At 32.5% G+C, this 18,134-nt stretch overlaps 1 protein-coding gene and 1 pseudogene across 2 annotated transcripts in view; both read right to left on the minus strand.

Annotated features, from left to right (window-relative positions):
* cv-c (RhoGTPase activating protein) overlaps positions 1–18,134 on the minus strand; it is a 227,459-nt gene that overhangs the window by 122,040 nt on the left and 87,285 nt on the right. The gene's annotated exons all lie outside the window — the stretch shown is intronic.
* LOC146719998 (uncharacterized) lies at positions 2,500–7,561 on the minus strand (annotated as a pseudogene).

Genomic DNA, 18,134 nt, shown 5'->3' on the forward strand with positions numbered 1-18,134 from the left:
TTTATATATTACAGAGCCTAGTTAAACTCTTAATTTATACACGCTGGCTTAAAGGCGTTTATTTACCAACATTAATATATATAACAGAGAAAAGTATAGAATCGAAAGGATCTGAATAGCTCAGTTGGAAGAGCAGTCGCCCGGCAAGCGAAAGGTCTCGGGTTCGATTCCCGATTCTGCGACTTTCGGATCTATATTTTTCTCTCGCACTTTATTTCTTTAGGGGGAATAGGGGATACATGGAATTAAAATCTCTTGTAGAGATTATTCCAATTTATATCTTGGCCGTGTCCAAGTAAAAATTTGGTGCCTTGTGCACAGGTATTTAATTCTAACGAAAAAATTTAGTTTCGTTTAGAATAACGCACTGTCATCCAGCGATTTGGCTCTTATTGCCTATCTTATATATGTTAAATTTATATTTATATATTACAGAGCCTATTAAACTCTTAATTTATACACGCAAATTTGGTGCCTTGTGCACAGGTATTTAATTCTAACGAAAAAATTTAGTTTCGTTTAGAATAACGCACTGTCATCCGCGATTTGGCTCTTATTGCCTATCTTATATATGTTAAATTTATATTTATATATTACAGAGCCTAGTTAAACTCTTAATTTATACACGCTGGCTTAAAGGCGTTTATTTACCAACATTAATATATATAACAGAGAAAAGTATAGAATCGAAAGGATCTGAATAGCTCAGTTGGAAGAGCAGTCGCCCGGCAAGCGAAAGGTCTCGGGTTCGATTCCCGATTCTGCGACTTTCGGATCTATATTTTTCTCTCGCACTTTATTTCTTTAGGGGGAATAGGGGATACATGGAATTAAAAATCTCTTGTAGAGATTATTCCAATTTTATATCTTGGCCGTGTCCAAGTAAAAATTTGGTGCCTTGTGCACAGGTATTTAATTCTAACGAAAAAATTTAGTTTCGTTTAGAATAACGCACTGTCATCCGCGATTTGGCTCTTATTGCCTATCTTATATATGTTATTTATATGAAATTTATATTGTTATTTTTCCTGTATCTTATGTAAGTTCATATCTAAAATAAACTTTTTTGTACATTATATTTTTTCTTGTGTGTATATTTACACATACATTTTTTTAATTGGATATTCGAAAAATAAGTTAAAAAAATTAAATTGCAATAATAATAAATATATTTTTTTAATTATTTTGTTTTAGATACATTTATATTTTAAAATCATTGATCAATCCTGCTATTGCATATCATAAATGTGAAATTGGTTCTTATTTTATAGTTTAAAAATGATTAATGAATATGCGAGAATTATATATATGTAGGATAGTGTGTGTATGTACAAAATATTAAAAAGATATAAAAAAATAGCAGGACGCTTTTTTCTGCATATATGTAACATATCGAATACTTTTTTGCTCAAAAATTGAAATATCTGCAATATTTTATTACGCTTTCAAACATACTCTCTCATCGTTTCATTATTATTATTTCTATCTCTATTTTAATATATCTATCACCGAGTCGATTACATACAGGCAAAATAATATCAAGGTTTGTGTAAAGATAAAATTTCATATTCTATTTTTCCTTCAAAATAGATTCATTAATACGATTAACTTTAAATAAAATTATATATATTTATATATATATATACATAAAACATTTCAAGTTTTTAAAATATATATAGATATAATTCATAATAATTTTGATAAAAATTCTTATGCATCCATCTGGATATAATCACTGACAATGAGTTAGAAAAACGATTTTTCACGCAACACGATAAAAGTATAGTAATTCTCACGAACGCAGTTAAAATATTCTGTTTCTCCCATTGTCTTTTTGTCTTTATTGGAAGGCCGAAGCATTCTCAGGTGCAAACGCACCTCGTTCCACGAAGAGTACGCATTCAAACTTTCTAAACTGCAATTTGTCTTGATCGCTGATAATTCCAGTCTCGCACGCCCGTTCTTTTGTCATCGACTTTACGGCTTACAAGATTAGAGAGACGCCAGGCGATAATTACCGACTGGTGAAAGCGAGTCTTCTTCGTATGTTTGTAATCAAATATTCGGTACACGATCTACCCTTTCGTTTAAATAATTTTTAAGGAATTTAATGCTGTGAGTAGAATTATGCAATAATAATCAACTAAATTTCCGACAATTATCAATATTCTTTGGTGCACAGAATTGTGATGATTAAGTCAAATCTCTTCTTAATAAATGGTATAAATAATTAATTAATTCAATGTATTAATAATCCCTTGATAAAATTGATTCTTGATATAGTCTTTATACATGTATAATTCAAGACACTGCAGAATTAAATGCAGCTTGTGATCTAATTTCAAAAATCGACCGACTGAAAATTATAAGCCACGAGTTCTTGCCGAGCTCGTCATTGATACCACCGACGGCGTTATAGTGTTTCCCATCCACTTACAGGCTAACTGTCGAAAATAAACCACGCATAAAGGATATTGGGCAGTAGCTTACAACCAAGGACTACTTAGTGGTGACCAGAGGCACGTTTCTCGTATAAGACAAACAAGCTGACTTCGCGGGTCCAACGCACGATTGCAGTCGCGTTTATATTGTGATCTATTATAAGACCTACGGGTCTCCACAAATAAATCTCGACGCGCACATTGCACCAACGAACAACCGTATGTGCTTTATACCGAATCTGCGAATTACGCAGCCTGTTGGTCTGCGGTTGGTCGGGTTGAATGACTGCTCTCGCTATTATCTTTAATCGCAATGGCACAGCTTACTGTACTAAACCCGCTACAATTTCAAATATTTTATTGTTCATTTATATATCTCTTTTCAGTAAAATTTAATTTCAATTTTTATTCTCTTGTGTGCAGTTTAAATCTTGACGACTTTTTTAAATTAATCTTTTTTAAATAAATTACTTTATGGAATAATAATCATATAATACTATAAAATTTGTCAATAATGAATACCTTAAATACAGCCATTCAAATTATTTTTATTATATATATATATATATATATATATATATATATATATAATTTCAATAAAATATTATCTAAAATTTTATTTTATGTAAATATGTTAAATATATAACATAGATTTGAAATATTTCTGATTCGTAAAATCAATCAATTATTTTAAATAAAATTTTAAAAATTTAATTATAATATATAAATAAATTGTAATTTCACATTAATTTATATATAATTTACTAAAAATATCTTATAGAAAATAATTTTATTTTCTATTTAAAATTGTTTTGCTTATTTTGAAGATACTCTTTAATATTTATATATTTTTTTCCGGTTCGGATTAATGACGCGGTTAACGTGCAACAACAAAAAGCTTTTAAATAAAAGGTCACTTGCACATGAAGAGAACGTTTCTCTCCTTCTCTTTCTCACTATTAATCTTAATGCATTTAAATGTGCTTGCACTTCCAATCGGAATAAAAATTTCAACCAGATATAAATGTGGGAAAATGCCAACGCGATAAATCGTGTTATATAGCGATACTGGAAAATATAAATCGATTTAATTAAAGCACTGACATATATAACAGATTTTAACAGAATAATTAAAATTAAAATAATATAGAGTAATCATTCCTGTATTAATCCGATTACAATGAAACTAGACAGCATTTCAACTAGGCCAACAACTAGTAGAAAGTTTATCTTCATCATTTATTTGAGAAGAAAAGTGGATGCAGCTTGCATCCAATCTCCAGACAAAGCATTATTCCACAAAACATTATTAATAACTTTCGTACGATGGTAATGTGACATAAATTTCCACTGCAATTTGTGGTATACCTGCATAAATTCGACGAACTAAGTGTTCGGAAATAAACGAAATTAAATATTTAAAACAAAGTGATAAATATAAGGCCAACTTATCGAATATTCAGCTCGATAAGTTGGCCTTATATTTATCATTTTGTTTTCAATATACGAGCGACAATTGTATTAATTTATTTTAAATATTTAAACTTTATTAACCTAAATATCATCATTAAAATTTAAAATATTGCAAAAAACAGAAATAGAAAAGAAGGAGAAAGAATAATGTACATTTTCAAATATCTTTTCTTCTAAATAATAATAAAGAATTATAATTTTCTTCAAATCCATTTTAGTGCCAGCGGATTGTATCTTTCATACTTTCGCAGCACATAAAGGATAAAAATTGTACTTTAGTAGATATAAATTACAAGGAAGATTTATATACTGTACGAGATTTTCGCTGCAGCACGGTTCTATCACTTTTCACAGAAACATATAATATAATGATTTTTTTGATCCTCTATAAAACTAAAATCAGAGACGATGACGAATGATTTCTACCGAAAGATATTTTCAATCAGTCACACGTAGTGTTTGCACGTAGATGTTTGTTTTCATGGACTACATCATGCTGAAGAAAAGTTATGCGTGAATTGTAAAGTCGGATTTTTAGTCTATGCCAGATATACAGAATTGAATATTTATTTGTTTATAATATTGATATATGCAATGCACTGGGGATTAATAAAAACAATGATAAAATATAAAAATTTTAAATATGAAAATAAAAATTAAGTAAAAAAATATTCGTTAATAAATATCTCGTATTATTTAAAATCATTGCGTGTTTTGTAAAAATATGAAACAAACTAAAAAAATTAAGGTAAATATTGTCTTTTGTTTAACAAAAATAATAAAAATATAACGTTTTAATTTTGATAAGTATTTATCTCATTTCTGAATTGTAAAGATATATAAATGTGAAAAAATTGATACAAATTTTCCAATATTTTTACTATTTGCCATGACAATATTTTTCATACAGTAATAATATTTAAAACGTATATAAACATAAATAATATTTAAAACGTATATAAACATAAATAATATTTAAAACATTTCACAATATTTTATGTAATATACGTTTATATAAATCGTTATTTGTCAATAAAATAATATTGTTCCCCAAGAATCAATCAATACTCGAAATTTTAATAAATTGTTCCGCTATAAATTTTTACTCTTAATGTACATTATGCACATGTCTTGTTCATTTTGTATGTGTCACACTGCTACTTAATTTTTTAATAAAAGGGTTGCAAAAAATTAATGATTTAATTAAAAAAAAAATTATTTCGCGACTTTGGTGGTCTTCTCAATGTGATCAACATTGCATAGCATTACGAAAGAGTTCTATTGTTTCGAGGGAGCACACTTTTCATCGCGACAGCCCGTAATTATCATAGCTCCACGATACTTTCTGGGTCGATTGAAATCCGCGATTTATCGAGCGCGATAATTGCATGTGAAATAAGTACGTTGCCTTTCACTCTTCGCCGTAACGAAAAAAATCTTATTGGCTATATAAGCGAATAAGTTAACAAAGAAATATTTATCGTTGATATTCGTTTTGTTTCTTCGGAACCAATCATAGTAATTGTCCTTTCTTATCGACCACTCGTATATAATTCGCGATCTCGTCGTAATAAGTGACTATTTGGCCATCCTAAGAAACGTTGCAATTCTTCTTTTAATTCATTAATTTGATCAACGTGAAAACGTGTCATGCAAAATAACATCGGCCAGCCGATGGTTTTCAATTAAACGAGAGCCAGTCGAAGCTTTTATTGAAACACATATGTTATCGTGGGAGCCAGTGGGGCATTGAATATTGTCAAAGAATAATTAAATCCGATGTTGGACAATATTCCAGTTGAAACCGCCGTAATCTTGTTGGATTTAAATTGACCTAGTTATTTTCCGCGGAAAAGCTAAGTTATCCGATAATAAACTAATAATATTAAAACTGATGCACAATATTGACTATCGGTTCCTCTCAAACTTTTTTTAATAATAAACTTGCTTTTCTACGTAAATTTAACTATATTAATATATTGTATTTAATGCATATGTATTGTATTTCTGATTTGAATTAATAATAATAATAACAAATATCTAGATAAATATATGTTGGCTCTTTATTATTAATACTAATAGCTTTATTATTGAAAGATTTTATTGCAATGTACATTATATTAAAATATATAAAAATCACTCATATATCGATTCACACATTATCTCTGTCTCAATATTTGACATAAAGAAATCATGGGAAACAAAAGTTCTAGAAAAATTAAGTGTGTAATACCTATAACTTCCACTTATTGTCTATAATATTATAAATTTTCTTTTATATAATCTTTTATATTTTCCAGATGTTTTGATATGCGTCATGTTTAACGCATTTAGCTATATAGTTTTACAACGCATCTCTTAGCATTCAACATCGCGTTTCATCCGATCACTTGGGATGTTGCTTTTCACTAGCTGTTGTTTCAGCAGCAAAATTTCCACAGAATTGTTTCTCGGAAATTGCAAAGAAAATACTAGCCGCCTTTACGATTCAATCGATGTTCGATTGCTTCGCAGCAGGTGGCATCTGAGATCGTGCGCATGTTTTTGACAGTTGGAATATTATATCAATTATATCCAACGAGATAAAGCTTTATAAAATAGATACGTCAATTCGAATGATTCAGTAAATACATTGCAAATATTTATAGTAACTGTAATTAAAAGATGCCTATCACATCAGTCACCATAAATAATGAAAATAGAAAACGGAAATAAAACGTTCATACGAGATTTTCCTCATCACAGAAAATCTGAGCCGCAAGCTCGAAATATCGAGTTTATACGATTTCACAAATGTTATGTGACAGACAGCGCAAATAAATTAATGATACGACGAGGATTCAATTCGGATTTCGCGCCATCATATCATTATCATGCATGTGATATGTGTAAATGAGTTTTATTGAGGTTGCTGGCACGTGTCATTTTTGCGGCAATGCACATCTATCTTTCGCTTACAGCTAATAATTTGTGAAATTATTCAAAAAGTTATATTTTTACATTTGCGACAAGACAAATGCGTCTGTTCATTTGTTACATTTAGTTTGCAATAAAATATTTTTTTGCAACAATTTCTATATAAAACTAATAGTACTAAATTTAAAAAAGAGATAAAAATGTATATTTTAAATACTATAAAAATAATTTATACATGAAAATTAGAAAAAATTATTTAATAAAATGCATCAGAAATACAAGAAAATCGCATCTCTTAAGTAATAATTTATAGATATAAAATATTTCATACGAAGGAAAATGTTATGTAAAATGTAAATTACAACATCTGCAATACTTGATTACAGACTTTGTAAATATTACCTATTTTTACACAAATTTCCTCGTATAATTTATATTCTAAAGAGCTTTTCATTTTCCCGAGCGTTGCCGTGTAATTTTACGAAATATGGACTTTGATAAATAAAACGCTTACCTGCGATTTTCCGCTCACGCATTCGCCGCCATAGCGCTTCCGCTTTGCGCATCGGCCAATTCTCGACTTTCGCGCTGAAGCTGCGGAAGAACTTGTATTCCTTAAAGTGCGACATTCTTCTGCCGCCAGAGTTTCCTGTCTCGTCGATGTTACTGGAACTACTCGTTGTAGTGCTGGCTTGACAATCTTCGGTCGACATGTCTTCAATCAAAAATTGATTCTCGTTTCCGGTTCACGTAAAGATAGCGTTGAATTATGATAATCGAATAATTCATCCAAAGTCGAATCGTTTGACATGTTTCTTCTTGTAAAAGAATATCGGATCATTATTAAAGTCTGTCCTGTTTAATATTATATCTTCATGGAATATGTGTTCTCTTTCGAGTAAAATATATCTCCAGATATATATGTATATATATTTATATATATAATTTTTATTTTCTTCCAAAATATATCTTTATGCTTGACATAAATATGTTAAAATAGTTCACATCTATCTCTTAAGATATTTTGTACGTAAAATAAAATATCTCGTAGATATATTGCAACTCTGAAGTGGAAAAGCGTATGTTTCCACGGGAGAAGAATAAGAAAACTGAAAACGACTTCTATTTTCTTCACTGCGAACCGTGCCACTTGTTGCTACCGACTGCACGTTCTCGGAAGACGATTGTTCGCTGTATCACATCGTCGATCCGAATCCCTTCCGGAAGTCAGCAAGGCGATAAGCGAACGTAACGAGTTTCGCTGGTAGAATTCTCGCGGGGTACACAAAAAACTTCTCTTCCGTGATTCTTTTCTTTAAAGATTAAGAATAACACTCTGTTCTCTAATTTCTCCGTCAAAGAATAATATTCTTAAAATAAACAAAATTAAACTTTAGTTAAATCTTCATTTATTTTTCAACCATTGTTTTCAAATTTCTCTTTAATTGCTTCTTCGATTCTAATTTTTTTCTCTTCCACTTATAATTGTTTCAGAATGGATTCATTTCGTAGATGCTGGAAAATTTTCTTATGCTTGTCCTTTTCACACAAAATATTTTTTTTCTTGACAGCCGCACGTCTTAAAAAATAAGAAGGAATAAAGTTTTGCATACGGTTCAAAGTTCAAAGCGATCCTGAGAACTTTTTTCGTCGGCCAAACGATTAATCAATTCAGTATTTTTCTCAAATTCAAAGACACTCCATCGCATTTCCGACAAAGAATTTTACATTTTGTTGAGAAAAAAAGAAGTCGGCTGAGCTCGACAGCTGTCAGTTGCACTTGACCATTTAATTAAATTCTTTTCAGGTACCAGGTAAAAATCGCGCGCGTCTTCACGTTGTTGAAATATTGAAGACTTCCTCAAAATGTTCACACTCCTTAATGCATCGAAACTGCAAGTTTATTGATCTGAGTGAGCCGCGGAAATATATCATTTCAGATATAATTCCATATCTTTTTAAGAACTGAATAAAATAATTTATATGTCAAATTGAACAAGCGATTATAGAAAAAAGGAGAGAGAAGAAGAAGAGAGATTTAAAGATTTTAAAACATTTTTCTTTCAAATTCGCATAGCAATGTTAATCCATCATATATGAAATAATTGTTTTCCATATTTAATTCTTTAATAACAAATTTTTAAATATTTTTCTAATTATTTCATATGTCAAATTATAATTTAAGTTGAAAAAGAGTGATAGCGCAAATATTTCTTTTCTTATAAATGCATATTTATGTCAAACGAGATCAATTGAGAAAATCATTGTAGAAGATGCATGCAGCAGGTATTTATTATAAAAGGCTCACAAGCAGTCGGAGAATCTAAGAGAATAATGAGAGTTGAAGCTTAAAATATTCTCTTCCCTTGACAGGTAAATCGATAAGAGAAAATAAATACGGATGAACATTGTCAGATATTGATTTGCAAGACACATATTGATCTCATCTGTCGAACTCAATAGCGGAACATATTCTAGAAGCCATTTCAAATCCAGAGACGTACCTATCTACAATACGTAAACGGTATGGCGCAAGAATGAAAAAGTTGTAGTAATGAAAAAGTTGAAACATTGTAGAAATCCAGAATTATTTAAAAAAATTCGTAACTGAAAACTTTATGAGTCGTGAATAATCATTAAAATTTCAAATTGAATTTTAAATAAATAGAAACAGAAAAAATATACAATTTTGTCGGCAATTTCAAAAATAAAATAGTTGCTTTCGATGTGACTATTATCATTAAACGTGGTTTTAATTCCAAAGTTTCTACTCGTTAATTAAAATTAGATCTTGTGTCTTTAGATACACGTAGAAGCATAAGGCAAGAATCGGCCCTTTTGATGAGCAAGATTAATTGTAAGTTATATCGCGCGTAGTAAGTTTTTCCTCCTGATTATCTCTAATCATCGGTCACTTTTCACCATTAAGAAATTGCAGAAAGCAACTCTGCCGAGAAGAAAAGTGTGTACCGCTGTAAGTGGAAATTGCTGTTTTCCTCTTTCAAAGCTTTCAAAATCACCACATTTCTGCCAACACGTAAATCCTAATTTCCAAAACTCCAAGAAACTAATTTGCATTGAAAGTAATTAGCAACCTCGTTTCTAATCTAAGAGACGACACGTCCATTACATTTAACACCTGTTTAATCTTAATTTGACATAAATATATATTGAAACAAAAATAAAATTGAAGCTTCAAGAGATAAATTTATTTAAGAATATTTAATATTTTTTTGAACTTTTGATAACATTTTTTTTCACAAGAAAATTCAATAATTATTAGTTTCAAACCTCGGAAAAGATTATTATTCGCTTCCGATACTGATCAAAAATTTCTGATTATTTACTATTATTTTTCTAATCTTCTTTTCTAATCTAATCAAACTCAATTCCAACTCACGTGTCCTTTTCATACTTAAATTACCTAAAATTATCTCGATCCTTTGCTCCCTACGATTCACAAGATCCCGCTCGCGACTTTTAACATTTTCTTTCGCCTTCAAACATTTGCCAACAAGAACTAGGGAAAATAGATCGAGTTATCTCGGCGTAAAATCAAATTCCGACTTTCGCTAACGAGCTTTCCCGCGCCGCTGCAAGCTCGATAGCGACGCGATCGATACGTTTCTCCAAAGTCATCGTAGCATACGCAAATTAATCAGCGTCCCGTAAGGCCGGCCACTTTCCACGTGTCCGCGAAAAGAAAAAGAAGCTCGAAGCGGATCCCGGTTGTAGAGAAAGCTGCGAAACCGTGAATGGGTAAAAATGCGACGACGCGTGCGAACATGTGCGCGCACAAAGGTGCCTCTCTTCAAGGTTACTCAGCATCTCTCGTCGGGCGCGCGCGACGATGGAGAGATTTATTGCGCAAGCCGCGGCGGTGTGTGTATATTGTCGAAGGAAAGCGGTAATCACGATGCTTAACGAGCGATTTGTGGCACTTTACAGTGACGACATCTCGCCGGTAACAGATTGCGACGGTCTCGCAAACATCTTCCGATCTCGTCGTCACTCGGGACTCGGGACTCATGTATATGCGAGAAGCACATCTGAGAACTGTCTGTCATCTGGTGCACTTCGCGCGCGCGTGCATCTTCCACTGAATCATATGATTATGTCAATGTGCTGTTACGCGAATTATTTACAGTTACGTCGCGATAAATCATCAAACGATCTTTAGCTTAGAATTTCGCATTCAATATCTCGCCTATTACGAAGCATCGATCTTGATCGAGAGACTGTTAAGGTAATAAAATTTCCGAGATAATAAATCCGTTTAAAAGAAAATAATTTGCAATTTTTAAAAGACCCTCTAATATTTCAGATACCCTTTAATCGTCTATTCATTTTTGGAGCTTTTTGTATCGATTAGAATGCTTCATCGCGTTATTGGAATACGATGATCTTCGTCTGCGGTTTATAAGCATCGTGCGATAAACACGATAAGTATATTTATAAATAAATGGAAAATTATAGCATGACCTTTCGCGGTTCGCAGCATCATCTAAACGGAGCGACCGACACGAAGGACTGCGGTTATTAAATCGCTGAAACCACGAGGCAAAATACCGGAACTATCATATTACAAAATATAAAAAATATTACTATAAAAAGATAAAAATTAAAAAGAAATACATCACTTAAGAAATATGCAAATAACGAAGTACGCAATAATATTATTATTAATTGCAATAAATTAAAATTAATCTTTACCATCACAGATACCTCTTTTAAAACTAGGGATTGTCTTCGAAATATTTTCTTCTTTTTAATCGACATTCCAAACATTCTGTTTACGAAAAGATTTTTAAAATGTTGTAAGCATAAACCAAATCAAAATTAAATTAAAAAATGATTTTCTTCCGAAATTTTGCATTTAAAAAATAATCTTAACGAAATTAAACCTCAATAAAAAAATTACAGATAATAATATCGTGTTCATGCAAGATTATATGGTGTCACCCACGCACGTTATCAGTTCAATCGCAATGATATCTGCATGTATAGTCACTTAGCCTATAAATCAATAAATAAACTGCTATTAGATAAGCTTCGGTTTTTTTCTTTCGATGGTTTGTCAACGAGGGTCAACAATGATCGGCGAGACATAGGAGGGAAACCGGCGCCTTTCTCCCGATATAATGTGCGTTGTTCGAGAGCCGGCCAAACGGCGAGATTAAATACTTCCCGGACAAACAATAAGAAAGCTATCTCCTTATACGATCGAGTATCGATCTTAATTCGTTATTGTTACGAAACGTCACTTAACCATTGGCTAACGCGGAACGAACGGTTGTCTCGAATGAACTCCAGAATTTTTTTGTGACAATCAACGAAATGGGTGGAAATATTTTTTTATATTGGACATTTATATTTGCCGTATTAAAAAAAGAAAGAAATAAAAATGATTGTAATAAGTTGCATCTGATAATTAATCAATATCGAATATTATGCTCCTAATGAACGTCCGTCTGCTGATCCTTCAAAGCGCGATGATAGAGTCGACAATTTAGATAATCAATACGCGAGTTGCATAAAGGGAAAGTAAATTTTGCTTGCCTACTTTACAGAGGACTTAAATGTCTGCGCGAATAAAAGAGATTACATTTCATAATATGGCGAGAGATGAAAAAGGAATTCTACGGCATTTAGATTTCACGCTAATGTATTCAAATGAAAATTGACATAAAGCCGATCGTCGTCCCTCGTCACGGTGTCGCGATCACGCCTCGTTTCGCGAAATTGTGCAAATTTCGCAAAACGAAAAGGAACGGAAAGCGGACTTGTCGCCTCGAATAATTGCGGCAAAATGGCGAACGCAAATGGAGCGCGACCGCCGTGCGACAGCGGCGAACTTCGCGGATTCCTCCTGTCAATAAAGCCGCTGTCACGCTTCGATGGACACTTCACGGCGAGGACCGCCGCGATTCTCGCTTATTTTTAGCGCAGGAAATTTCATCGGACAAAAATAGTACGGGACGAACAAAGTTACGACGGCCGCGTACCGTTTCCTACGCGGGTTAACTTGTTTTTTGATGCAGCCGATGAGGAATGCAAGGGAAGATCTCGACCTTCGCATTTTTCTGCAATTAAACCGCGTGAAAGTGCTACCGAGATGCGCGTATCTTACATTAAAAACAAATGATACGAAAAACCGATTGCGAATATCGAGGAAGCATTCGAACTATTCTTTAACTAATCATTATAAATCTTGAAAAATTCATTAATACAATAACTTATCATTTTGCTTATATCTCTCGTCAAATTATTCGAGTCTTTCGTCCAAATCTTACAAAATATTTTTCATATTTTTGTATTTTTTTATAATAAATCTGGAATATTTAATATAATGCAAAATGTCTCACATAATGTTATTCTTTAAAAAATAAAAATATATTTAAAATGAATTAATAAAAATTGCATTTTTTAAAGCTTTGTTGAATAATTTGAAATTTTGATATTAAATATTTTTTTTAAATTTGCTTTGCTAATTATAAAATCCTTTCATTTCAAATAACAATAATCACAAATAAAATAAAACTTAATAAAATTTCAATTTATTAAAATTCTTTCATTTTACCTTCATTCTTTCAATACAAATAAATTCTCCGATATTTCCCTATTTTTCAAAAGAACGACAATTCTATTATTTTATTACTTTTATTATACATTGCAACAATCATAAAAAATCATTATTAAATCATCCTTTAAATCTCTCATTACAAAGTAATTACATCACTAAATTAGAAATGAACAAAGTTTGATCACTAACAATTATCGACAAAAAATATTTTTAAACATGTGTTACTAATGTATTACGTCAACGCTGATGGATACCAAACGCTGTTCAAAAGCGAGCGCGCGCTAGTTTGACAGGACTGGACCAAAATTATAAAACACTTTTCTAAGAAGAAACAGCTGCTGCTGCAAAATATCGTTTTGTCCTCTTAACCCTTATTTTTCCGTGAAAAAAGGTGGAATCTATATTAAGCGCTTCTAATGACATGTAAAAGTAACAAATTCAAGAAATATTTATCTCTCACGTAACAACATTAAAACACTTCGTCTATAGATAATTATTTTTTCCCACGCACTTAAACATTTTTTGTCATAATAAAATTTCGGAAGACTTTGAAAACAAGAAAGAAGGAACACGTATACATTTACCGAGTCAAAATAAAAAATTGTAAATCGACCAGGAAATCCTGCTGCATGCTTCGAGATAATCGAGACTCTCAAAATCCATCTATAATCGCTCAGATCAATCGCTCCTCCGATCGAGGAATCTCTCCACGATCGGTCACATGCAATTAATGATATGTACCTCTATATCTGTGCGTGACCGAGAAATTAACGAAACGTGCGTGTGACAATATATACGGCTCGAAAGACGCGCGCGCGAGCCGCGTGGAGTGCCACTTCGCAAACTGCGGGCCCAACGCCGCGTTGGCTGTGATAGCGACGACTGGCGACGACTTCCACCGGAGGATGGAATAAAAGCCGCCGCCGACGACGACGGCGGCGACGGCGGCGCCGCGGCGCAAGCGTCCCACGCGATCCGCTCGTTCTCTCCCATTTTTTTCCGCGAACCGATCAAATCACCTGTCCAATGTTTCATGCTGCACTAACAAACACCTAGCTCAATCCCCAAATTGATCAATAAAATTCTGAGGGATTAATGTTAAAAATCCGTGTCCGCGATTCACGTTGCATATTTCAGCGTCCTTCCCTTGCTCGTCAAATAATTCTGTTTTCGCAATATTTATGTAATATCTAGAGATTATTGTGTGTTCATATATTTCCATAAATTGTGCATCTCTTTTCTTATAGAAACTACAGATTAGAGAAAGCAAATGATACTATTATTAAATAAGAATCAATGCAAGTATAATTAAGTGAGATTTTTGTCGTAATTGTTGGTTTTCATTGTTTTTAAATTAGATGTCGTAATTGTTGGTTTCCATTGTTTTTAAATTAGATGGAAAAATCTTAAAGAAAGTCTTCAAGACTCTGCAAGTTGTAAAATGAATGAACGGGCGATATTAAGAAAAAGTTTATAAAATGTGTTGAGAGAAAGAGACAATAAGTTTTCTATCACGTTTCAAATATCGATTTCTTGACAGCATATATATATATATATATATATATGCACACATGTAGGATACTGCTCCAGTTTTCTTGGCAAGGATTAATCTGATATTGCTGTAACGCGCTTTTCAAACTGTCATTTGTCCCAGTTCCTTCTATTCATTATCATACTAGTAACTTTGTAGACCATATAAAGCAAACTAAAAGCTATTTTGATAATGTTACAACAAAATTCAACAAAAGTTTATATTCATTATTGCTTTAGTTATTTCGACATCTTGATAAAAGAGATGGCATATTAGTAAAATATTTTCGAGTAACATATAAATGTTAAATACTGTATCAAAAGATGTTATTAAAATATTCACATGAGAAAAATGTAATAAATTTCATCGATTCAACAAGTTTCATTAAATTTCTATCTTTGAGAGTCGATTCAGACATATACAATATATGTATGGTATAATCAAAATATATTTAAAATTAAGAAATTATTCTCTACTTAATATTCTTTCTCTCATCTTAGTTTTGTTTAAATTATTTTAAAAAATAATTTTATAATTATCGTGGAAAATGTAAAATATTTGATAAAAATGTAATTTTCACCATCTAAATACAGAGAATTAGGACCCTTACATCAACGGTAAACTTGATCGTTAATCATAATCATAGCTGCACTGCCATCGGCTATAAATTCCTAGAAATAATTTATTACTTCGAATTATTTTGCGCCGATTATTTTCCGCCGCGTAAATTAAGCGCGGTTTTCTCTACCACGTTTATTTGACTGTGAGAAAATGACTAGAACGATAGTAAATATACACGAGCGAATATTAATTCGAATCATCAGTATGAAGAGGTAACGAACAAATCTCTTATCATCATCATCCGCTCCTAGAATCTAGTTCTATTTGCTCTTGCATATCCCGAATATAATCGAATCGTCAATGAAGATACAACGAACAAATCTCTTATCATCATCATCATCATCATCTGCTCCTAGAATCTAGTTCTATTTGCTTTTGCATATCCCGAGTGTTACTAATGTAATCCAAATGTTTGTACGCGAGAGATATTCTTGGATAATTGATTTTAGCACAATCAAAATTCCCTAAAAGTAGATATTCAACGCAGTACGATAATAAATCATGTTCATTTTGGACAAATGTTGTTTTATAAAAAAAAATTAAATCCTCGATAAACGAAGGAATTGATTAAAAATAAAAAAAATATTTATTCAAATATCTTTCCTCTTTTCAAACGCATAAATTTTAAAGATTCGGATGTCTCACCTTTGATGGTTGCAATAAAATTTCCAATTATTCTATTCTACTGATCCAGTTAAGAAAATCGATACTTCTTCATTGACCGGTGGAGGAAAATGTGGCGCAATATTTTTTATTTTTACATCGAGCAATAAATATCTTGCGCGAAGTGCCATATAGGGGAAGTAATTTTCTAGTTCAACGCGGCAGTGGTATTGCTGATTTTCCACTCTGTCGCGAATCATCAGCGAATAGCCGCTTCTTTTCATCCGCGCCATATTCCTATCGCAAGATTTATTCGATTAGCGCAGTACCGATTAAATCGCCGCGGGCGAGAAGGAAAGTGCATCGCCGGTGCATCCATAGATGCGCACTGAACCTCGGGCGTGCCTATACCGGAAGTCATAATCACGTCGCGCCATGAGATCGCGCCGCGAGAAAGCAATTAGTTCACGTCGATAATTAATTAAACTTTCGCGATCGAATTCGACACAATGCAAACGCATGCGCTCCAGATAGGAAGTCTCTATCGACATCTATCATTATTTTTACATTACCGTGAAGAAGTTAATTAAACCGCCTTCTTTCGTTTATATCTCACACCTGTATCTCTCATTTTTATATATTTATTTCTCATATTATATATATATATATATATATATAATGTTATATATATATATACATATTATATTATATATTAGTACATATATTTAACTATCCAAAATAAATATAATAAAAATATAAATCTGAGCTAAGCAAAAATGTGATCAAATATACATTATATGTATTTTGCTCACTAGCAAAAATTGAAGAAATTATTCAGCGGGATAGATTGTGCGAGATATTATTACCGAGTGTGTCTATGTGTGTCTACCAATATACGTATGCAAAGAATGCGTAACTTCGAGATAATTTCTCGAGAGTAGCAAAACCTGATAAATCTCGGCGCACCCTCTCAAACAGTGTGAGAGAATTACGCGGATGTCTTCAATTAATTTCGTGCTACGTAACTGAGAATATTACACGCGCGTTAAGTCTAGCCGCTGAGAATACCGCGAGTCCCTTCGCACGTAATGAACTTTCAGACGCCGCATTAGTGTATCACCGGCGGTCGGAGGGCGAAAATTCCGTCGTTTCCAACGCGCCGCAAATTGCATTCGATTGCGTTGCGAAGGAAAATTGATTACGCGCTAAACTCGTTATCGGACGCACGGCCTGATATTATACGATGGAGATCGACCCTCCTCGATCGATCGATCGATCGATTGCAGGGGCGATCCTTGCACGATCAAAGATATCAATATTAATTTTCATTTGTATCGGGATCGTTTGCATCCCCATGCGGGTGGCGTAAATTAATTGCAGACTGATGTCGTAAGCTGATTAAATCATCGTTCGAATGTAATTAGATACGAATCCGCAGCTCGCTAACATTATCTGCATGGTGTATTTCGGGAAAACCCTTTTCTATATTTAGAGAATTGAATTTCTCATCTCAATTAGACGACACAAAGGAATCGTATACCCATGTAATTTGCAATCTAAAACTTTGATAGATAGCCTGCTTATCATTCAATAAGTCTAAAATACTTTCTAATTTCATAATTTCTTGGTATATATAAATTATGTTCTCTCATTTCATATGTATCTACCTCTCTCTTTAAGCACCAAATATAAATGTCATAATATATCGCGTAATGGTCGCGTATTCAAATTATCTTCAACTTTCAATTAACGCGCAAAAAAATGAAAATAACTGTTCTCGCTTGATTGGAGAACTCTACAAGTCCATCCACGCGATAATGAAGCGTGCGGGCTATCAATAACACCTTAAAATCGATTCGGTTTTTTTTTTCTCGCGACCATTAAAAGTTTGCTCGTACTCGGGGAAATAGTAACGGGAGAACATGCTGTATTGTACTTCGCGCACACCGGTTCGTTTATGATCGAG

The sequence above is a fragment of the Nylanderia fulva genome, unplaced genomic scaffold (genome assembly GCF_048542155.1).
Source record: "Nylanderia fulva isolate GAGA-0341 unplaced genomic scaffold, ASM4854215v1 Scaffold8, whole genome shotgun sequence".
Lineage (NCBI taxonomy): Eukaryota > Metazoa > Arthropoda > Insecta > Hymenoptera > Formicidae > Nylanderia > Nylanderia fulva.